Source organism: Coffea arabica, chromosome 9e (assembly GCF_036785885.1).
Source record: "Coffea arabica cultivar ET-39 chromosome 9e, Coffea Arabica ET-39 HiFi, whole genome shotgun sequence".
Lineage (NCBI taxonomy): Eukaryota > Viridiplantae > Streptophyta > Magnoliopsida > Gentianales > Rubiaceae > Coffea > Coffea arabica.
The window spans coordinates 13,731,218-13,753,511 of record NC_092327.1 but is presented as its reverse complement, the minus strand read 5'-3'; the positions used below and the strand labels follow the sequence as shown (position 1 = coordinate 13,753,511).

Here is a 22,294-nt window from a genome sequence, read left to right as displayed (position 1 = left end):
CAATTTAATTAATAAATAAAAGCAATAATATGTAAAGAAATGAAAATAATCATGAAATTGAACAATTAAAGCATTTAAATGAAAGTAACCAACCCATATTCAAGAAATTAAAACAAGCAAGGACCTAATTGAAATAATTATAAAAGTTTTAAGGGTCAAATTATTATTATTGATAAGATTAGAAGTCAAAAATAAAGTTTTAAAAATTAATGGAGTTCTACTAATTATCTCCTAAGACCTGAAAATAAACTTATTAAAACATGGTTAAATCATGAAAAGATGATTGAATTTCAAAAGGGTAAAATTGATTGATTTTCCATACTTTTGGGCCATAGTGAAATAAGGAAAAACTTGAGGGGTTAAAATGCAATTTTTGGAAGTTTTGCATGCAAAGCTTCGAAGTAGCTTTCTGCAACTGAAGCTTTTTGCAACTCCCTACTGCTACTTTGCAACTCATTCAAACTTCCTTCACAATTTCAAACCAAAACCAGCAAACTCGTTAACCAAAACCCATTAAAAACTTCAACTCTCTTTGAATAACACAACCCAACTGCAGGAAACATTATTGTCATGGAAGATCAAACGAATAACCAAATGGAAAAACATGCAATGACAGAGAAAAACAAAACCAACTTTCTGGTGAATCCTAAATGGGTTTATCGAAAGCTAACACCTTGCAGCCAAACTATTGAACCATCGAGCATCAAACTATCCCAACACTTTGATGAAATCAAATCATCAAAACCCATGGATCACATCCATTCTGCTTTCACGGATGAAGAAAGCTGATGGCCCTTTTTTTTTGTTCATAAGCTTCCAACAGAAATTTTACAACACAACTTTGATTATGAGCCACAAGATTTGCAAAGCAACAAGGACATATATTCAAGATTGGCGAGGTCAGCACTTTGAGTCTCAATCTGGCCAGCTTAGAGATGTTTTCTCCAAGAAGTTTGTTAATGAAACTTCTTCTATTATCTCCCAAGAAAGTGCAAAAGCCAAAAGATTTCTCCAAAAACCAAAATCGAAGCAGAAATTTGACCCCGAAACAAGCTAGTTCATCAGCCTGGTGACGAAACTTTCTGTAGAAAACTTTTCTTCCTTTTCTATTTTCTCTCCCTCTCTTTCCCTCTCCGTTGTTTCTCTTTGTTTTTCCTCCTGCTTTTCCTCTCTCAGCCAGGCCAAATTCCCCCTTTTCTGGTTTTTTTTTTCTTTTCTCTTTTCTCTTCTTCTTTTCTCTCTTTTCCTTGAAACCCTCTTCCTCTCTTCTTCTGGTTTTCTCCTTTTCCTAGTTTCTCTCTTGTTTTCCTTGCTCTCCACAGTCTCTCTCTCTCTCTCCTCACCCTTCCTCTCCCTCTCTTGTTTTTTCCTCTGCCTGAAAGCTCTCCCCCGTTGTTCATTTTTTGTTCCTTTTTTCCTTGTTTTTTCTCCTCTACCACCCGAAGCTCCTTTCTTCCTATTTTCCTCTTGGTTCCAGATTTTTCTCCCATTTTCCTTCCAAATTTTTCCCAATCCAACAAGTGTTCTTGCCACCTATCCCCTAAATATTGTGGTGTGCAAAAAGCCAAAACCACATGGCTCATTTGCATGCATTCCACCTAGCTATCTTGCATGCATTCCACATATTTTTGTTTTTTTTGTTTTTATTTTTTTTTCAAAACAAATTTAGGGTAAACAAAATGTTAAACTTCTATTTGAAATTGCCTTGCAAATTTTCATTTATTTTGAAGAAATTAAATTTGAAAAGATTAAAACAAATTTTTTTGTGAGACTTTTCTTTTTTCAGAAATTTAATGCAAAAAATGTTTGTTTTATTGATTATTTTTAAAAGAAGATGAACCTTAGCTCAATAAAAATAGCTAACTATCATTTTACGACTTTTGATGAAATACAAATGAAAATTAAATTAAAATTTTGGTGTTCTTTTTCTCATGTTACTTTAGTTGATGAATCTATAACAAAAGTTAAAGGACTAGGCACTATAGAAATTAACCCATCTCTTACACTGTCTTCTGTTCTTTACATACCCAATATGTCTTTTAATCTAATGTCTGTTAGTTAACTTACTAAATTTCTACAATATTCAGTTACTTTTTTTCTTGATTTTGTTGTCATTCAGGATTTGAAGACAAAGAGGATGATTGGTGGAGGGCATGAGCATAGTGGTCCTTATTTTTCTAAACTCCAATGGTCCGCTTACGTGTCCTATTACTATTTCTCCTCTTGAAATTCACTGTCATTTGGGTCATCTGTCTCTACAAAATTTGAAAAAGTTGATTCCTACTTTGAGTCAGTTGTCTTCATTAGAATGTGAATCTTGTTAGTTTGGAAAGCATCGTCATGTTTCTTTTGCCCCTTGAGTCAATAAACAGGTTTTTGAACCCTTTTTGTTAGTTCATTCTGATGTTTGGAGTCCTAGTCGCGTCACTTCAAAGTTAGATTTTAAATATTTTGTAATCTTTGTTGATAACTCTTTTAGAGTTGCATGATTTTATTTAATGAAAGATCGTTCAGAGATATATTCCATTTTTTGTGCATTTGTTATAGAAATAAAGAATCAATTTGGTGTATCTATACGTAGATTTTGCAGTGATAATACGAAAAAATATTTTTAGTTCCTTTTGATACTTTTATGACTAAATCCAGTATTATTCATCAGTCCTCTTTTCCCCACACTCCACAACAGAATGGAGTTGCTAAAAGAAAAATTAGACATTTAGTCAAAATTGATCGAACACTTTTATTGCACATGAATGTGTCTAAACAGTTTTGGAGTGATGCAGTTTTAACTGCATGCTATTTAATTAATCGCATGCCATCTAATATTCTTGGGGGCCAATTACCTCACTCCATTCTTTTTCCTCGTGAACCTATATTTAAATTACCTCATCGTATTTTTGGATGTGTGCGTTTTATTCATCAGCTTACTCCCGAGGTGGATAAATTAGATCCTCATGCTATTAAATGTATTTTCTTAGGATACACACAAGTGCAAAAAGGATATAGATGTTACAGTCAAGATTTAAATCGATTTTTTACTTGTGTTGATGTTACTTTCTTTGAGTCCACTCCTTGTTTTATGAAACAAAGTATGCCTAGTGAGTTAGAACAGTGTTTCTCTTTTTTTTCTCCTGTTTTATCAGTCCTTTCATCTTTATTACCTGAGTTATGCAGTCCACCAGATTCCACAACTCGGTTATCTCGTCTTAATCTTTAAATTTATTCTCGTCGTTCCGTAATTGAGAAAGCCCCTGATACACCATGCATTGCACCAATTAACTTTCAATGTTCAAATTCAGGTATAACGCCCTCTTGTGAGTTAGATCTTCCTATTAATTTAAGCGAAGGTAAGAGAAACTGTACTTCTCATCCTATTTCTAATATTTTTTTCTTATTCTTGTATCTCTCTGTCATTTTCTTCTTTTGTTGCTTTATTTGACTTTGTATCCATTTCTAAATCTATTACCTATGCTCTCAATTATTCTGATCAGAGATTAGCTACGCAAAAAAAGATGTTTGCATTAGATAAAAATGATACTTGGGATCTTGTCCCTCTTCCTTCTGGGAAGCCTGTTGTTAGTTGTAAATGGGTGTACACTATAAAAGTGCAACTTAATGGTTTTATTGATAGATTGAGGGCTTGTCTGGTAGCTAAAGGATATACTCAAGTGTATGGAATAGACTATTTAAAGACATTTTCTCCTGTTGCAAAGATTACCTGTGCTCATCTTCTTATCTCTTTGGCAACAACTTATAATTGATCATTACATCAGTTGGATGTGAAAATTACATTTTTACATGGAGATTTGGAGGAAGAAGTATATATAGAACAACCTCGTGGATTTGTTATTCAGGAAGAGAATTCACGATTGGTTTGTCATTTGAAAAAAATCTTTATATGGATTGAAACAGTCTCTTAGCACTTGGTTTGGTCGATTAGTAGTGTTGTCATGAAGTTCGGTCTGACAAAATGTGGAGTAGATCGCTTTGTATTTGATCGGCATTCTAATGTTGGTAAGATTTTATTAGTTGTTTATGTGGATAATATTGTGATTACAAGTGATGATGCTGTGGGGTGTCAGGATCCGAATTTTTTTTATTTTATTTTATTTTGTTTATTTTGTTTCTTCAAATACATTTTTTTACTTTACTTTATTGCCTTAATTTCCTAGGTATTTTATAAGTGAGTCAAACTTTTAAATTATTTTTCTTTTATAAGTTAGTGCATGTTAAGTTCGAAGTGCATTATGGAAGTAGGACCCACTAAAGAGGTATGTGCGATAAATTTTTGAAGATTAGGAGGAGTTTTGTGCAAAGGGATATTATTATATAAGGTGCTAAGAGATAATTAGAGGTTGACAAGATATTTTAGTGATTGGAAGACAAAAGAGATGATGATTAACCTTGGATGGACATTTGTCAGAAAAGCCTTGGACTTTTGACTTTTGACTAAGACCTTTTTTACTCTTTTATTGACAAAAAAATTGGCCAAAATCCCGAAATTTTGAGTGAAGAAAAGAGAGAAAAACCTTCATCTTCAACCACCAAATCTTGCTTGAATCCTTTGGTTTTCCACTTAAGCTTGCAAACTACTCCATAAAAGGTGACATCTAAGGAAGATTAAGGGCTTTGGTGGAGTGATTTGGGAGAAAGAAGCACTTGGTTTCCATTTCTTCTTAGGGTATTAAGGTAAATATATCAAGAAGCTCTCTTTTATTTTATTACTTGCTTATGAGTGGATTTAAGGTTTGATTTTGGTAGTTTTCATGAGAAATTTCATGGTTTGAGTGGTGATTTAAAAATTTCAGCTTTGATGGTAAAATTTCAGGTTTGATATGATGCTGTGAGTTTAGCCATGAACTAGTAGCTTTTCCATGTGAATTTTCTAGCTTATATATGTATTTTGGCTTGCCTATAGAAAATTTCAGCTTGTAGTTCAAAATTTCAGCTTTGTTGTGGTTGGTTTTTGAGCTAGGAAATTGGCTATTTTGGATGATTTTGTGGCCTTAAACAAGTGTACTTTATAACTGGTAATTTGTGGTTGTGATTGAGGTTGGATTGATATGAGTATAAGTGTTGAGTTTAGATGGAAAAGTGAAGAAAATAAGGGAAAGTGCTGCTAAAATTTTTATTACTTCCTTTCTTGTGAAATATGTGATGAATGAAGGGTGAGTTTCGGTTAGTTTGGATTAGGCTACATGTGATCTCTTGAGTGCACTTTGATGGTAGCGTATAAACTGAAATTTTGATAAAACCATGTGTAAAATAAGAGGAAAGGTGATGGTTTCTTCTAGCATACTTTCTGGTTGCATTTGTTCCACTTTAAACTCGAGGTCGGTTGTCTTTTAGCTATTTTATTGCTGGAAATTCCAATCGCGAATTGGAATGAGGAACTCCTTGGTTACTCATGTCCCTTGGGTCCAAATGTTCTCTTTTCAATTCCAAAACCGTATTTGCATCTTTCCATTAGTAGTTATTTGGATTTTCTTTGGTTTACCTAAGTTTTGAATGGTTGTGTGAGAACCCAAAAATTTTCTTAATTTCTAGGCATTATTTTATTTCTTTGCACATGTTTTCTATAGTTTCTTTATTATATTAATTTTCTAGCTATTTTTATAAGTAAATATAGTTTTTAAATCATTTTTTTAGTATAAGTTAGTTCAGGTGACATTAGGAGTGTATACTGAACGTGGGACCCGTTAGTGCGTTAAGTGCGATAAACTTTGACGACTAGGTCAAGTTTTGTATTAATGAATATTATTTTACCAGGTGTTAGGAGATAATTGGAGGTTAGCTAGGTAATTAACCATTGGTAAGTAAGAGGATAGGAATAAACCTTAAAGGCGCCATGTGTCGCGTTTCTATTCGAAGGTGGATTTTGACCAAAAGTTGTCTTAACTTTCCTAACATCAATTTTGACCAAGCTTTCTTCATTTTCATCCCCTCTTGGCTGAACCCTTTGAGAGAAGAAAAGAGAGAAGACTTCATCTTGTTACTTCAATTTCTTGTCCAAGTCTTGAGTTTCAACTGATTAATTTGCAAATTTCTCCATAAAAGTTACTTGCTACGGAGGATTCAAGGTATTGGTGGAGTAGTTTAGGAAGAGGAAACCCCAAGCTACCACCTTTCTTGAGATTTCAAGGTACTTTGCTTAGAAATTCCCTCTTTGTTTTAATAATGGTCAATTAGTGCCTTATAGTGGCTAAATATGTTGTTTTGTGGAAGATTTCATGGTTTAAAGTAGAGTTTTGATAAATTTCAGATTTATTGGTGAATTTTCCGTCCTTATATGATGATTAATGGTTGGTCATGGAATGATAGCTTTATATGGTGTAAAATGAAGCTTTTGTGTGTTGGTTGTGGTTGTTTGTGAAAAATTTCAGTTTGTGGGGAAAAATTTCAGTTTTAGGGCTTCAAGTTAGGGCTTTATTATGGTTGGTGGTAGAGCTCTTAATTGACTAAGGTTGAAGGGTATTGTAACCCTAATGAGGTGTGTTGAATAGCCTATGCTTTGTAGGTGTACTCGTGGTTGTTTTGAATGAATGTTGGTGGTTGCTTGTAGGATGGAAAAGTATGAAATTTAAGGGGAAATGCTGTCCAATTTTGAGGATATTGGGTTCCTTTGAGTTTAGATTGAGGTTGGATAGAAATGAAAGGTTTTGGGGTTTGTTTATACTTTTAGCACTAAATGTTATGTATTTTCCATTCCAAGCTATATTTGGTCTTGCATTAGTAGTTCATTGAAGAGGTACGACTCGTGCTCGAGTCTCAATTGTTGTTTTCTTGATTATTATAGGACGTGCCAGTGATCCAAGGCATACGTCGGACGAAAATTTGTGAACTTGCTTTGTTTGAACTGGTGAGTGTACCATGCATGATTTAATGCTTAATTGGTTATTTGTACCTGAATCTTTGGACTGAATGACTGTGAACTCTGTTTATACTGTATAAGACGAGAGTGTACTTTATCACTCTCGTTCTCTTATCCGTGTGACTGTTTACTGTATAATTGTGAATCCGTACTTGTGCATGGTTTGATATCGTTTGGAGACTTGTATCCAATGACTTTACTGTGATCTCTGAGCTCAAACCTCATTTGTCGTTAATCGAGTCGAGCCGGCAAGGGCCTGGTCGATTAGATAACGAACCATGGGTTTACTGTTTGTCGAGTGGAGTGTTATCTCCTTGACCTTGTGGTATATTCGAGTATTACCCCCTACTGTTACTGTAAGGTGTTCGGGCCCGGTAAGGGGTGTGTATGGTGGATGGAATATGGTGTAAAGTGGAGCCTACGGTCGTGGTCACTTTCAAACGTTGACGGAGGGTGAACGGGTTCGGATCAAGTGGTGATAAGGGGAAATTGGTACTTGAGTACCATCTGTATCCTTTTACTCCATGTTAAAATGTGGTGCTCCTTGGTATTGAAATGAAGTCTATGTGATTGTTTAAAGTGTACTTCTGTGATTCCGGATTGCATGACCTGTTGGTACCTCATTGAGCGAAAGCTCACCCCCTGTTATTTTATTTTTCCTTACAGGATTACTACTATGGAAAACATGATTTTTGGAAGAGAGAAAGAGTCGAGCTAGTATAGATGATTCTTTTGTATAGCTCCTCTGTAGTTGGAAAACTCTAAATGTATATTGATCCAATGTTTCCTTTTAAGTGTAATGTGACCAACGTGTGTATATAAAAGTGTTAATCATGTCTATGTGGTATGTTTGGTTGGAATTGTACATTCTCTAATGTTATATAAAGTTTACTTGTACTTGATTGGAATTCGGACGAGTGCAGAATTTGAACAAAGAAAGAAAAGTTTTGGCGGGAAGAGAATTTGGCTGACTATCCGGCCGGATAGCTGGCCAGATTGACAGGGGATTTGGGTTACATTTTAGGTTAAGCCACTGCTTCCAATCCGGCCAGGAATCCTGCCGCATTGTGGCGTGGTAGGTGATTTTCCGGTTTCATTTTTTTGTTTTCGTTTCGTTTCGTGCTCGTGGATGCGTATATTCGACGTACGATTGCACCGTATGATTTGACAACTGTGTGTTCAGCTTAGTAGTCCTGGCGAGAGTTGGGCAGGCAGTCCGTTAACCCTTAGGGTATGCCCTAGGGGAAGGTGGGGCTGTCACAGTTGGTATCAGTGCCTAAGTTAGAAATAACCTGGGCGAACTCGAAACTTGATTCTTAGAACCTTCGGGGATTGTGTTAGGGTCTGTTTAAGTGATATTATTCTGTCTAAGCTGTAAAGTCTGGATATCCTTATAGGTCATGGACGGAGCTAGTGGGAGCGGAGGTGGGCCGTCTCGGAGGCGCTTTCACGTCGTCAATTACGAGGAGAGGCCCGGAGGACAGATTCGGCGCTGGAGTACGGCCTGTCGGACTAGGCGTTGTACCCGTTGCCAGAATTACTCCTACATTGACCATGTGGTCGTGGCGGTATTAGATGAGAGGAGGAGGCTCAGGCGTGCCGCCGCCAGAGATCACACTGAGATGCTGTGTGTGAGGAGCATCATGAGGATGCAACAGGATTGTGAGGACTCGTAAATTTTCTTTATTTTATAATATTTTATTTTATTTTCTCGCATGCATTTTCTTCATTATACCCTATTATATTGATTTTCCAGAGATTTTTATAAGTGAGTATAGGTTTTAAATCATTTTCATAATATAAGTTAATTCATGATAAGTTTAAAGTACGTTGTAGACGTGGGGCCCGCTAGTGCGCTAAGTGCGTTAAATTTTGGCGATAAATTGAGGTTTTGTATTAAGGGGTATTATTTTACAAGGTGTTAGGAGATAATTAGAGGATAATTTTCTAGCTTAAGCTTGGTAGACAAAGGGATAAGAATAAACTTAAGAAAGGCCAAGTGTCATGACACTATTGGATGGGGACTTTGACCAAATTTCTTTACCTTTACTAAAATCAAATTTTGACCAAATTTTTCTTCATTTTTCACCTTGCTTGGCCTAAATTATTGAGGGAGAGAAGAGAGGAAATACTTCATCTTGCACTCCAATTTCTTGGTTCAATCTTGAGTTTTAACCGGTAGTTTTGGAAACTACACCATACAAGTGCTTATTAAGGAGGAACAAAGGTCTTGGTGGAGTGATTCTTGTAGAAGAAAACCTAAGCTATCATCTTTCCTCTAGTTTCAAGGTAAATTCCATAGAAAATTCCTTTTACACTTAATAATTGTCAATTAGTGGATTGGAGAGGTTAAATATGTAGTTTTGTGGATAAGTTTATGGTTTGAAGTAGGGGTATGGTGAATTTCAGTTTTTATAGTAAATTTTCTGTCCGCATATGATGATTGATGTTTAGCCATGATTTGGTAGTTGTCATGAGTAATTTTGAGCTTGAAAATGCTAGTTTTGCTTGCCTCCGAAGAATTTCAGCTAGAGTGCATAAATTTCAGTTTTAGGGTTTCAAATCTGCCCTGTTTTTTCACTGTATGTTCGACCATGTTAAAGGCTGGATCAGCCCTTACCCAAAACATGAAAGTTGTTGGTATTTGGGTTAGCTAGCTACTGGTAAAATTCAGCTCAATCGGAGCAATGTAACTTGTGAAATGACCGAAATTCTCTTGATTGCCCACAAGCCTTGTTTCGCGGACTGTTTTTTGTCCTCTCTGAGATTTTGATTTTTAACCATGAAAATGCATGATTTGGCCTTGGAGGTCTTCATAAGAAATGTAGATATATGTCTTGGCTTCGAAACTCCATAAGAATCGTCTCAATCCGATAAGTGTAGCTTCAGTTGTGGTTATTATGCTGAAAGATGTGTTTTATAGTCTATGATTTGTATGTAGATTGATTTGAGATGAGTTGGGGTTGATTGTAGGATGGAAAAATAGAGAATTTAAGGGGAGGTGCTGTCCAATTGTTAAGTCATTTGGTTCCTTCAAGTGTGAGTTAATTTTGTTAGAAATGTAACGTTTTGGGGGTTGCGCATGTTGTAGAACTAACCGCTATTGTTTTACTCCAAAACCACACCTTTATCTCTTTATATTTGTAGTCATTTGAATGGGCATACGACTAGTAGTCGAGCCTCACTGTGCATTCTGTTTACTCGGTTTTGGATGTGGAAACTTCACTTGATTTACTTTGGTTATTCTTAGGGTTTCACGGTGATCAAAGCCCTACTTTGGAGTGAAAACATTGAAGTGGTTTGATAGACCTGGTGAGTATACCACTCCCCTCATTGTTGCTTAACTTGGATTCTGTACATGCAATCTGTGATTTGAATGATTGTACTCTTTGTTTAATCTGTTTGAAATGAGGGTGTACTTTATCACACTCGTTCTCTTATTTCTCTGCCTATTTACTGTGTACATTTGAATCTGTTATCTGTATCTGAGTCTGTTCTGACGTCGTTTGGTGACTTGTATCCAACGACCCTTTTGTGATCTCTGAGCTCAAATCCTGTGGTTAGTTACTCGAGTCGAGCCGGCAAGGGTCAGGTCGATTAGATAACGAACCACGGTTGTCTGTTTCTGGGAATCTTTGGGTATTAAGACTCTTGATTCCGGTATACTCGAGTATTACCACTTCTGTTTCTGTTGAGGTATTCGGGCCCAGTAAGGGGCATGTTTGGTGGACGAAATTTGGCATAAAGTGGGGTCTACGAACATGTTGGTTCTATATACGTTGACGGAGAGTCAACGGGTTTGGATCAAATACTGCAATGGAAATCTGGCTCCTGAGAGCCACCTGTATCCTTCCTATTTGAATCATTGTGTCTAACTGCTTTACTTTATATCTGGCATGTCTATCTGATTGGTTAAACGTGAAATGCCATGATTTTACTGCTATATGTTTGGTATCTCATTGAGCGTAAGCTCACCCCCTCCTCGTTATCTTTGTTTTCCTTACAGGAACCACTTTTGGAAATCATGATTTTTTGGAACGAGTTGAGCTAGTTAGATATTCTTTTGTTTTTTTGTATAGCTCCTCGACAGTTGGAAACCCTAAATGTATTTTAATCGAATGTTTTGTTTGATTTGTAAAGTTACCAATGTGTAAATATACAAGCGTTTTTTTATGTTTACATGGTACATTTACTTGGAAATGTATACTCTCTAGTGTTAGTTAAAGTATATTTGTATTTGGTTGGGTTTTGGACGAGTACGGAATTTGAACGAGGAAAGAAGAAAATTTTTGCTGAGAACTATTCACCGAATCTGGCCAGTTCTTGACCGGATATCTGGCCGGATTTGCAAGGGAGTTTGAAAATAATTGGGTTAAGCTACTGCCTCCAATCCGGCCAGGAATCCGGTCGGATTGTGACGTGGCGGTTACTGTTCATTTTCAGTTTTGTTTTCGTTTTTCGTTTTCCTTTTCGTTGAAGTGTTTAATCGATGTTCCATTTTACCGTATGATTTTGTAAGTTATATTTGAGTTTGGTGGTTTTCAATTGTTCGTTTTCTTAGGGTAGGGTTTGTGTGATTCGACTCCGTAGTCTTGGCGAGAGCTGGGCAGGCGGTCCGCTAAACCCTTTGGTTCGCCTTAGGGGGAGATGGGGCTGTCACAGTTGGTATCAGAGCCACTTCGCGTGGTCTCTGCAAGGAGTGAGCTTGGGCCAAGTGGTGTTATGGTCCTGCTTTATGAATGTGTTTAAAGGATTAAGTGCTTTCTTGGGTGTAAGTTATGAATCGTGCATGTTATAAGTGTAAAAATCTCTATCATGGAACTTGAGGAAGATAGATATGTATGTCGGGTAGGAATCTTTAATATAGATGATTTACGCTTGGGACCGGCAGGCTCAAGTTGTGAATTATCTTATTTGGGATTCTTGTACCCGGCTACTACAGAGATGAGAGCCTAGGTTAGAAGAGACTTGAGCGAACTAGAAATGTGTTTCTCTGGAACTTCGTGTGATTTGTTTGGGTGTCTTTAAGTATGATTAACCTTGATTAAGATATAAATTGTTTATTTCTCGTAGATTATGGACGGAGCCCTAGAGAGGGAAAGCTTTTCATTAATTGCTTTTGTACCTTTGGCCTAGTTGGTATATAGTATCTTTGATGACCCTGATACTTTCATGGGATTCCTTTTGCTTGTATCTGATCGACTACTATCGTGTGATTTGTTTGATAAAGTGTTAAGTATATATGTTTTTGATTTGTGTGTACCTTTTGTTACTTACTTATGCATATAATTATCTTTAATGTTATTTTCACGCTTCGACCCTAGAATGGTTAATCAAATGGAGGGTACCCCGTCGTGGATGAGGCCGTGGATGTGGTATTAGGCAACCTTCGACTGAAAGGGGTAATCAGGAACCCACGCCTGAACCAAACCCTGAGCCTAGAATCGACCCTAATGCCCTAGTAGCCGCTGTTATCCAGCGTATGACCGATCTGCTAGCCCATGTAGTAAAACACCAGGGCCAAAACCCTAATCCTCAACCTGAAAACGCTGGTAACAATGTAGAGGGCGAGGATAGAGCCCTCGAGAGATTTCAAAAGTTCTCCCCGCTGAAATTCCTTGGAGGACCCGATCCAGATGTGGCCGAAAGGTGGTTGGAGAAAATGATAGACATATTTGCAGCTTTACACTATACCGAGGAGAGACAGGTCACGTTTGCTGTCTTCCAACTGGAGGGAGCCACCCGTTCTTGGTGGAACGTAATTCGAATGAAATGGGAAAGAGAACAAACCCCGAGGACGTGGGCGAATTTCATGAGGGAATTCAACGCCAAGTTTTTCCCTTCTCTAATCCAAGAAATGAAGGAAGATGAATTCATTCGGTTTCGCCAAGGAACTCAGACCGTAGCCGAGTATAAGAGTGAATTTACTCGGTTATCTAAATTTGCGCCTGAACTGATTGTAACTGAACAAAGACGGATAAGGCATTTTGTCCAGGGACTAAATATTGTGATTCAGAAGGACCTGGCTGTAGCCCAACTTAGTGCCCTTAGGGTTTCACGGTGATCAAAGCCCTACTTTGGAGTGAAAACGTTGAAGTGGTTTGATAGAACTGATGAGTATACCACTCCCCTCATTGTTGCTTAACTTGGATTCTGTACATGCAATCTGTGATTTGAATGATTGTACTCTTTGTTTAATCTGTTTAAAACGAGGGTGTACTTTATCACACTCGTTCTCTTATTTGTCTGCCGATTTACTGTGTACATTTGAATCTGTTATCTGTATCTGAGTCTGTTCTAACGTCGTTTGGAGACTTGTATCCAACGACCCTTTTGTGATCTCTAAGCTCAAAACCTGTGGTTAGTTACTCGAGTCGAGCCGGCAAGGGCCAGGTCGATTAGATAACGAACCACGGTGGTCTGTTTCTGGGAATCTTTGGGTATTAAGACTCTTGATTCCGGTATACTCGAGTATTACCACTTCTGTTTCTGTTAAGGTGTTCGGGCCCGGTAAGGGGTATGTTTGGTGGACGGAATTTGGCGTAAAGTGGGGTCTACGGACATGTTGGTTCTATATACGTTGACGGAGAGTCAACGGGTTTGGATCAAGTACTGCAATGGAAATCTGGCTCTTGAGAGCCACCTGTATCCTTCCTATTTGAATCATTGTGTCTAACTGCTTTACTTTATATCTAGCATGTCTATCTGATTGGTTAAACGTGAAATGCCATGATTTTACTGCTATATGTTTGGTACCTCATTGAGCGTAAACTCACCCCCTCTTCGTTATCTTTGTTTTCCTTACAAGAACCACTTTTGGAAATCATGATTTTTGGGAACGAGTTGAGTTAGTTAGATATTCTTTTGTTCTTTTGTATAGCTCCTCAACAGTTGGAAACCCTAAATGTATTTTAATCGAATGTTTTGTTTCATTTGTAAAGTTACCAATGTGTAAATATACAAGCGTTTTCTTATGTTTACATGGTACATTTACTTGGAAATGTATACTCTCTAGTGTTAGTCAAAGTATATTGGTATTTGGTTGGGTTTTGGACGAGTACGAAATTTGAACGAGGAAAGAAGAAAATTTTTGCTGAGAACTGTTCACCGAATCCGGCCGAGTATCCGGCCAGTTCTTGACCGGATATCTGGCCGGATTTGCAAGGGTGTTTAAAAATAAATGGGTTAAGCTACTGCCTCCAATCCGGCCAGAAACATTCATGGGCTAAAGATTCAGATTTTACACCATATCAAGCCATCATTCATGGCCAACCAATAATTATCATATAAAAACCGAAAAATCACCAATAAATCAGAAATTTGTCAAACTCTACTTAAAATCATGAAATCATCCCCAAAGTCACTCATTTCACTCAAAGCAGGCCAAAACCAAGAAATCACATAGACTTAAAATTTGGACAGCATTTCCCCTAAAATTTCAGATTTTTCATCCTACAAACAACCATTTAAATTCATCCAACACAACCACAAGTACAACTACAATTCATAATCTATTCAACCCACCTTATTAGGGTTACAATACCCTTCAATCTTAGCCAATCAAGAGTTCCATCACAACCCTAGAAGAGCCCCAAATTTTGAAACCTTAAAACTAAAATTGACCTGCACAAGCTGGAATTTCCACAACAAACCACATTTAGTACATAAAAGCTCCATTTTTCCCAATACAAGACTATCAAAACATGGACAATCCTCAAAACATTACATGCGAGCAGAAATTTCATCATAAAACTGCAATTCACCATAGAACTACTTCAACCCCTGAAATATTCTGATAAAGCTACCTATTTACAACTCTAAATCACAAATATTCTACTATTACAAGTAGAGAAGGAGTTCTAGCAAAGATTACCTTGAAACCTCAAAAAAATGGTAGCTTAGAGCTTGCCCTTCCAAAATCACTCCACCAACTCCTTTATTCCTCCTTAGTGTACACTTGTACGGTGTAGTTTGTGATTTCACCGGTTAAAACTCAAGATTTGAGCAAAGATTGAAACTAAAAAAAATGAAGAACTTTCTCTTGTTTTCTCTCTTCAAAACAGCCGGCCAAGCCAAGGAAGGAAATGAGGGAAAATATCAGCCAAAACAAGATAAGAATGAAGGAAAAACAGCCGGTCAAACCTGGCTACGGAGGTGCCACGTCACAATCCGGCCAGAATCAGGCCGGATTCAAGGTAGTGACAAATCTATTTTTTTTCAAAATCCACCAACAATCCGACCAAGAATCCGGTCAAGAACTGGCCGGATTCTCACTGAACACTATTTACCATAAATTTTTCCTTTCTTCTTCTTTCGGGCATCACAAACTTCCCCCTTAAAAGAATGTCGTCCTCGACATTCCAACTTGTACTAACCAGATCAAAATAGTCCTCGAAAGTCAGTCAAGTACTAGGAATCACTCCAATCCCACTTATCACTTAGTAACGGGCCAACGGATAGCTAAACAAGTACCCAAAGACAACATGCAAAAGGGATTGGTTCAAACAACTAGCCCTGAGTTGGATTCAAAGTCGCAGATATTCGAAAAATTCAGGACAGAGGGAAACCTCAGATCGGAAATTTACTCCTGGCGGTGCTGGACAACACAACAAGTTAGCTCAATGACTATGCTTCACCAAAGAGTCTCAATTCAAGTATTTGTCCCTGGCGGTGCTTGATAACACAACAAGTTAGCACAATGGCTATACTTCACCAAATAGTCTTAGTTCAAGAATTTCATCCCTGGTGGTGCTTGATAACACAGCAAATTAGCACAATGGCTATATTTCAGCAAAGAGTCTCAATTCAAGAATTTCATCCCTGGTGGTGCTTGATAACACAACAGGCATGCCTCACCAGAAGAATGGCAGTGCTTGAGAACACAACAGGCAATACCCCACCAGAGAGGTCCAGTTCAAAAATTTCATCCCTGGTGGTGCTTGATAACACAACAAACATGGCTCACCAGAAGAATGGCGGTGCTTGAGAACACAACAAGTAATACCCCACCAGAGAGGTTCAGTTCAAAAGTTCATCCCTAGCGGTGCTTGATAACACAACAGGCATGCCTCGCCAGAAGAATGGCGGTGCTGGACAACATAACAGGCAGTGCCTCGCCAGAGAGGTTCAGTTCAACCGCTACAGAAGAGTAGTAGCCGGTCTACAACCACCCATAAAAGCATACGAGTTCAAAAGCAGGATCAATTACTTCAAGTTCAAGGAGCACGAGTACGAATAAGAATTCACTCGCCTAGCCTATGCCCAGCAATTCACATTCTCAAGAAGTCATCAAGAAGTCACAAAATTCAAATCCACATGCAAGTCATATACGAATCAAACTACTTGTTCATGCGTAAATGAGAGACCATATATTCAGTCAAATCAGGTCCATTAAGTGTATATAAGAGCACACTCGCCTAAACAAGTTCAAGTCTCAAATGAGCTCAGCTCAGTCGATCTCAGGCAGTTCAATTAGTTCATAACCCAACACTTACAAATCGGGTGGTGCAAACCTTACTCAAATAAGAAGACTAGAAGAAGGGTGCAAAACCAGAAGTTTTCTCAATAATTCCGGCCACCACCACAATCTATCAAAACCCTAGCCAAAATATTATTGGACAAGTTCTAGATAACATTTATCATTCCAATCTCCTCATTCGGTTAAGTCTTGAGTACAATACAAAATCATCTGTACCCTAACCTGTACCATTACAACTTATCTCAAACTCACTTATGATTCCTATTCACATCATCAAACACTAGACCATGTTCCTTCCAAATTCACAAGTATTTCCTCAGGAAAAATATCGAGTACTCAAGTACAAGAATCCAAAACTAAGAAACTGTACAACTCAGGCCGTACACTAGTACCAGAATCGGTTGATGTATGCTTGGAAGCAACCAAGTCATATCTTACACTTACCACTTTCAAACCAATTCCACAGTCTGGCATCCTAAACTTTAGCCTAGGATACACTACAGAGATCTGAAGCCTAAACTCTGATACCAACTGTGACGGCCCCACCTCCCCCTAGGGCGTACCCCAGGGTTTGGTGGGTCGCTTGCCCAGCTCTCGCCGGGACTCACTCACTCACAACAATCCTCAATTAAATTACATCAGTCACATCCAATAACATAGGGTACAACCTCAATAATAAACGAAATAACATTTTCCAAACTTAGAACATATACGTACATACATTACAAATCTCAAGTAGTCGTACAATTCCCCGAATAAGACAAAAGTCCTCAGTTCTCAAATAATTACAATATCAATCCCAAATATTACACAAGATAAAACTAAATTCAAACTGTACAGGAGATATTTCATCTAGTCATACTAATAACTCATTACATGCGCTTCCTCTGCCTCGAGCCCTGTGGAGGGGGAAAAATATGTTTTGGGGTGAGTTAGAAGCTCAGCGAGTATCCAGTAACAATCAAAAATCAAATAAACTTCACAATAGTGCATTTAAATGATGTCATGAATCAGTGATCAAATGTATGTATATTGCTCTTGTGAGCCAGTGAAGTTATTGTACTTAGAACTCCAACGCTCAAACAGATTAAGGAACAGTCAAATAGTAATAGGGAGCTATCAATGCTCCAGGTAAACAGTGGTGGAGACGTTGGTTCTAAGCACAAGATTCCCCAGAACCCATCGGAGCCAAATCATGTCATGATACACATGCAAGCACTCACTACAAGAAATTTGGTCATCAGTGACAACTGATTATTATCACAGAAAATGTAAAAGTCGTCACTAACGTGTTTTACTGACAACATTTTAGTTGTCACAAAGTCGTCAGTGAATCTCTGTCGGTAAAGGTACACAGTCACAACATTAAATGTCGTCAGTAAATGTTATTCATTAGTGACAATATTTTTTTTCAATAATAAATACATATATAGTGACGACATTTCACCTTATCAATGATGCTCGTAGTAGTGTCGTCAGTAAAATCCTTTTCATAGTTGCCGTTGGTATTGATTGGTTACTCACAACTCTTTAGAGTCGTCACTAAAAATGGCTCTTTACTGACAACATTTATCATCACTATATACCTTTTTGTTATACACCCTATTTAGTGACAATTTTTTGTTGTTAGTGGAGAAATCTGATTAGTAACAATATATTGTCACTATGAAACCTGATACAAACGATTGTCCTAAAAGCAACCAATCCAACAATACATCAAATTAGAACCATATAAGGCCTGCTAATTAATATCTAAAAGCATCCATTATACTAAAAAGGAATCCAACAATTCATCAAATCAAAAGAACCATAAAAGGCCTGCTAATTAATAGCTAAAAGCATCCATTATGCTACAAAGGACCAAAATATAATGTTTAAGTTCAATGTCATCCTACAAATACTACAATAGAAGTGGTACTGTGTAACCCAAATTGTTCATGCAAAGTCAATCAAGTTTACAAAAAGCATCCTAGCCTCAAAAGTCATAAAAACTTCCAAAACACTTCACGAGCCAAAAAAGAAGCTTTATCTTCATCCTTCTTGAGTCCACTTAGTAGCTGTGAATTTTGCACAAAATCTGACATAGTAGCATTTGTCTGCATAAAGTAGTATAACAATAGTAAGTAACAAGCATTTTGAAAAGGAAAAAAATCTTAGATTTACTTATCACAAACTCAAATAATGAGTAGGAAATTATTAAGGAAAAGAATAAAGAAGGTGAAGAATTGTCATAACAAGAACAATATCCCAAATGAACTCAAAAGTTAGCTATTAAAGTATTAGTAATGTCAATAACTTATTTATATTCTATATGTTCTACTGAAGACAAAGGATTGTTACTTATAAAAATTAGCCATGGATAACATAAAACAATGATTCGCTGCAAATTGCTGTGCTACAATAACTTGATTAAGTTCATTCTTCAACCCGTAAAAGGTTATTTTAAATTAGCTTACTACCCAAAATTAAACCATCTATATAAATGCCCTCATTAAGTCAATTGGGCAGAAAATTATGTCCATGATTCATATTGCACTTGATTTGTACTATTACAAATCTACCTTATTAAAAGTATGTTCAGAAAAAGGTTTTGCCATGCATTACGAGCATCAATTAGCAACTCTGGAGTACAAATCTACCTTATTAAGTTTTATTGCCATGCATTACGAGCATCAACTTTAGTCAAGTTGTCAATAAAACTTATCAGTGATGACTTTAATGTGTCATCGAAAAATTTCTTGAGTATAGGATTTTCTCTACAGTTCTTGAGTCAATTAGCAAATCTGGCTGCTGATCTTTCAAAAATCTAAAATGAGCAACATATCTGTAGTGAAGTACTTCAATTATTAGTAGGTGATAATAAAAACTTGAGACAAGAAAGAGAACTTAGAAATTTGCAAGAAAATAAGCTGAATCATTTCTTTTATGTATCGTCTAGACAGTGACTGAACAAGAGCAAAGTAAGAGATAAAGCACTTGAAACTTTAGAACTCAAGAAAGCTTCAGATTGGCTTCAAAAACTCACTAATTTCAAAGACTGGACACACATGCTCGGAGTACAAGTACTACTAAAATGAAAATGTATTATCAAGTAATAACAATCAAATGTAAAGACAAAAAATTTATGTATGAATGATTACAATCATATCCAAGTACCGGTGTAGTAATCATAATGAAATGAGTAACATAGCAAGTATAGCAGATAAGTTCCATAACATTATAAAGCTCAGAAACAAGTGCAATAGAAATGAAAAGAGCATGATAATCAACTGCTTTGAACCTCTAATTTAGCTTTGATTGAAAAATGTATTCAGCACACCATGCTAAAACACTTGAGTAAAACAAAAGCAAGAATTTTATCATCCTTATGAAATTAAAGCTGTCAAACCATACAACTAAATTAAATTAATGCACAAAATCAACCATGGAACTGCAACCCATTAAAAAAATGCTACTGCAAATAAATACTTACAGTGTCATAATCCATTAAGATAATACAAACTTTCACCACAATATATCCACATATTATAACTATAGACAATTCGCCTACACAGTAATCAGCCACGACATCTAATAAGAAGAATACAGACCAGTCAATTTATGGTATTCTTTTATGCAAAATTTGTTTTCACCCATGTGACAACCACTTTGAAATTTCATAAGAATAAAATCTGGAAAGTCACATGAATACATTGCCCGTGTAACTAAAACTCGTGCAACCAAAGCCCACAAATCAAACAGAGTTCATAGATCATATTACAAACTTTTGAGATGATGTCCGTGTTTATTCCCTACTTATCACTAAGTTCAACTTATATCCTAGCATGAAAGTTTAGTACACACTTTTATAGCAAGACAATTACATAATTCAGGTTTAAACACAAAGACTAGTCCAACTAGTTATGTTAAGAAAAGTATCCAAATCTGAGTTTTTTTTTAAATCTCCCTTTTGACATTCAACTGGCTACTGTAATCAGTGCAACAAAAAGCTGACTGAAACTCATCAATCACTAGTCCAGAGCACATAGGCATCAAAACTTCTCAGAAGCAGAGCAAACTACACAAGCTCGACAGCTTCACTACTTTATCTTCTATGGCAAACTCTCCTTTCATTTAACGTCAACAGTGGAAAATGCGGGCCAGATGCAAATCTCTAAAAGATTCTAGATAACATAGGAAGACATACAACTGTGAGTCTGTGATGCAATAGTAAAGAAAAAGTAAACAAAGAGCCACTGAATATTGGAAGTGAAAGAAGAAAACTTCAGAATGAACAAGCCAATTGTCAGGACTAAGCGTTCGATAAACATAACTTGAAGTAATTCTCCGTGCATCAAATTATTTCCACAAAGAAAAAAGAAGCATACACATTATTTCCACAAAGAAAAAAGAAGCATTAAGTTTTCATTTCCTGAATCAACCTTACAGAAAATGCCTTCCAATCCAAATCTGAGTATTTAGTGTTATTGTATGAGACAACTTGATGTACACATAACACCTGGAATATACAATCTATACCCAAATTAGAAAAGGGAACTTTTCCCACAAGTCATTACTTCACCAGAAACACCAAGGAACCATATATGAACGCAGGAAAGAACTCTATTTTACTAACACAAACAATTAAAGAACATTACTTTAGCATTTACCAATAATTAAGAATGCTATGAGATGTAGTTACACAAAAATAGATTGAGCTAAGATGCTAGAAGTAGAACAGATTCATTGTACCAAACAAAGAAGAAAAGTAAATCCAAACTACAATCAAAAATGAAAAGAAAAAATTCCCTTCAATTAACCAAAAATAGTCCCATAGTTATCACTCCGGGCAAAGCACAAAAGAGACGGGAAGAAGAAATAGAAGTGATTACCCTCTTGGAAACAGAACGAATGTTTCGTGTTGCAACCTTGGAGAAAATTGAAGTGCGCAGTTCTGGAGGAAAAATCATTCAGCCAGAGCAATAAATATTTTGAGGTAAATGAGTATGCTATTATGCCTCATCTAAAGCTTGTCTAATTGCCTCATCTAATTTGGTCATTATTATTCAATTCTACCCCTACCAAGTCCAGCTGTAGCTGATTTTGTACAAAAAATCTTTGGGAAGTAGCAAGTCCTTCCCAAGTGGGCCAAGAAGTAGATGATACAATTAATCTAGGGGATTCACAATAACTAGGTAAAAATTTTTCCCTAAAAATCAACCGAAAGAACTAACCCTAGAAATCAACCGTTTTCTCTTCAATTTCCTCAAGAGCTAGTGAATTTGGTAACAGCCTTGGTGCCTTCGGAGACGGCGTGCTTGGCCAATTCACCGGGAAGTACAAGTCTCACAGTAGTCTGAATCTCCCTCGACGTAATCGTCGGCTTCTTATTGTACCTGGCGAGCCTGGAAGCCTCCTGAGCCAATTTCTCGAAAATATTGTTGATGAAGCTGTTCATGATACCCATGGCATTGCTAGAGATCCCGATGTCGGGATGGACTTGTTTCAGCACCTTGAAGATGTAGATCTTGTAGGTCTCGCTGCTCTCTTGACTCTCTTCTTCTTTTTGTCGCCGGCAGTGGCTCCGCCTTCCTTCGGGAGTTTCTTCCTGGCCTTTGGCTTCTTCTCTGCCGGAGCCTTCTCGACTGCTGGGGCTTTCTCGGCCGCGAGCTTCTTCTCAGCCGGCTTCTTCTCCGCCTTTGGTGCCATCGCTGCTTTTGAAGCTGAAATTAGAGAGACTTTGACGGGAAGGATAAAAAACGGGCTTCGATTTAAAGACTGGAGAGGGGAGATGTCTGAGAGAGAGTTCAACAGTACGTAGTAGAAGAGACTTGGACAATTTTGCGCCTCTTTTTTTGCCTTGAATTTTAAAATTGCGCCACTTTGTTTTTGTCTTGAATTTTAACTAGATTTGGACATCATAATTCCCCCCCTTTTTACACAAGAAAAATTGGTGCAATTTTGTC

The 22,294-nt window shown here is 37.1% G+C and overlaps 1 pseudogene; it reads right to left on the bottom strand.

Moving 5' to 3' along the window:
* Window positions 1–21,577: 21,577 nt before the first annotated feature.
* On the bottom strand, window positions 21,578–22,114 carry LOC113710567 (histone H2B-like; annotated as a pseudogene).
* Window positions 22,115–22,294: the final 180 nt, after the last annotated feature.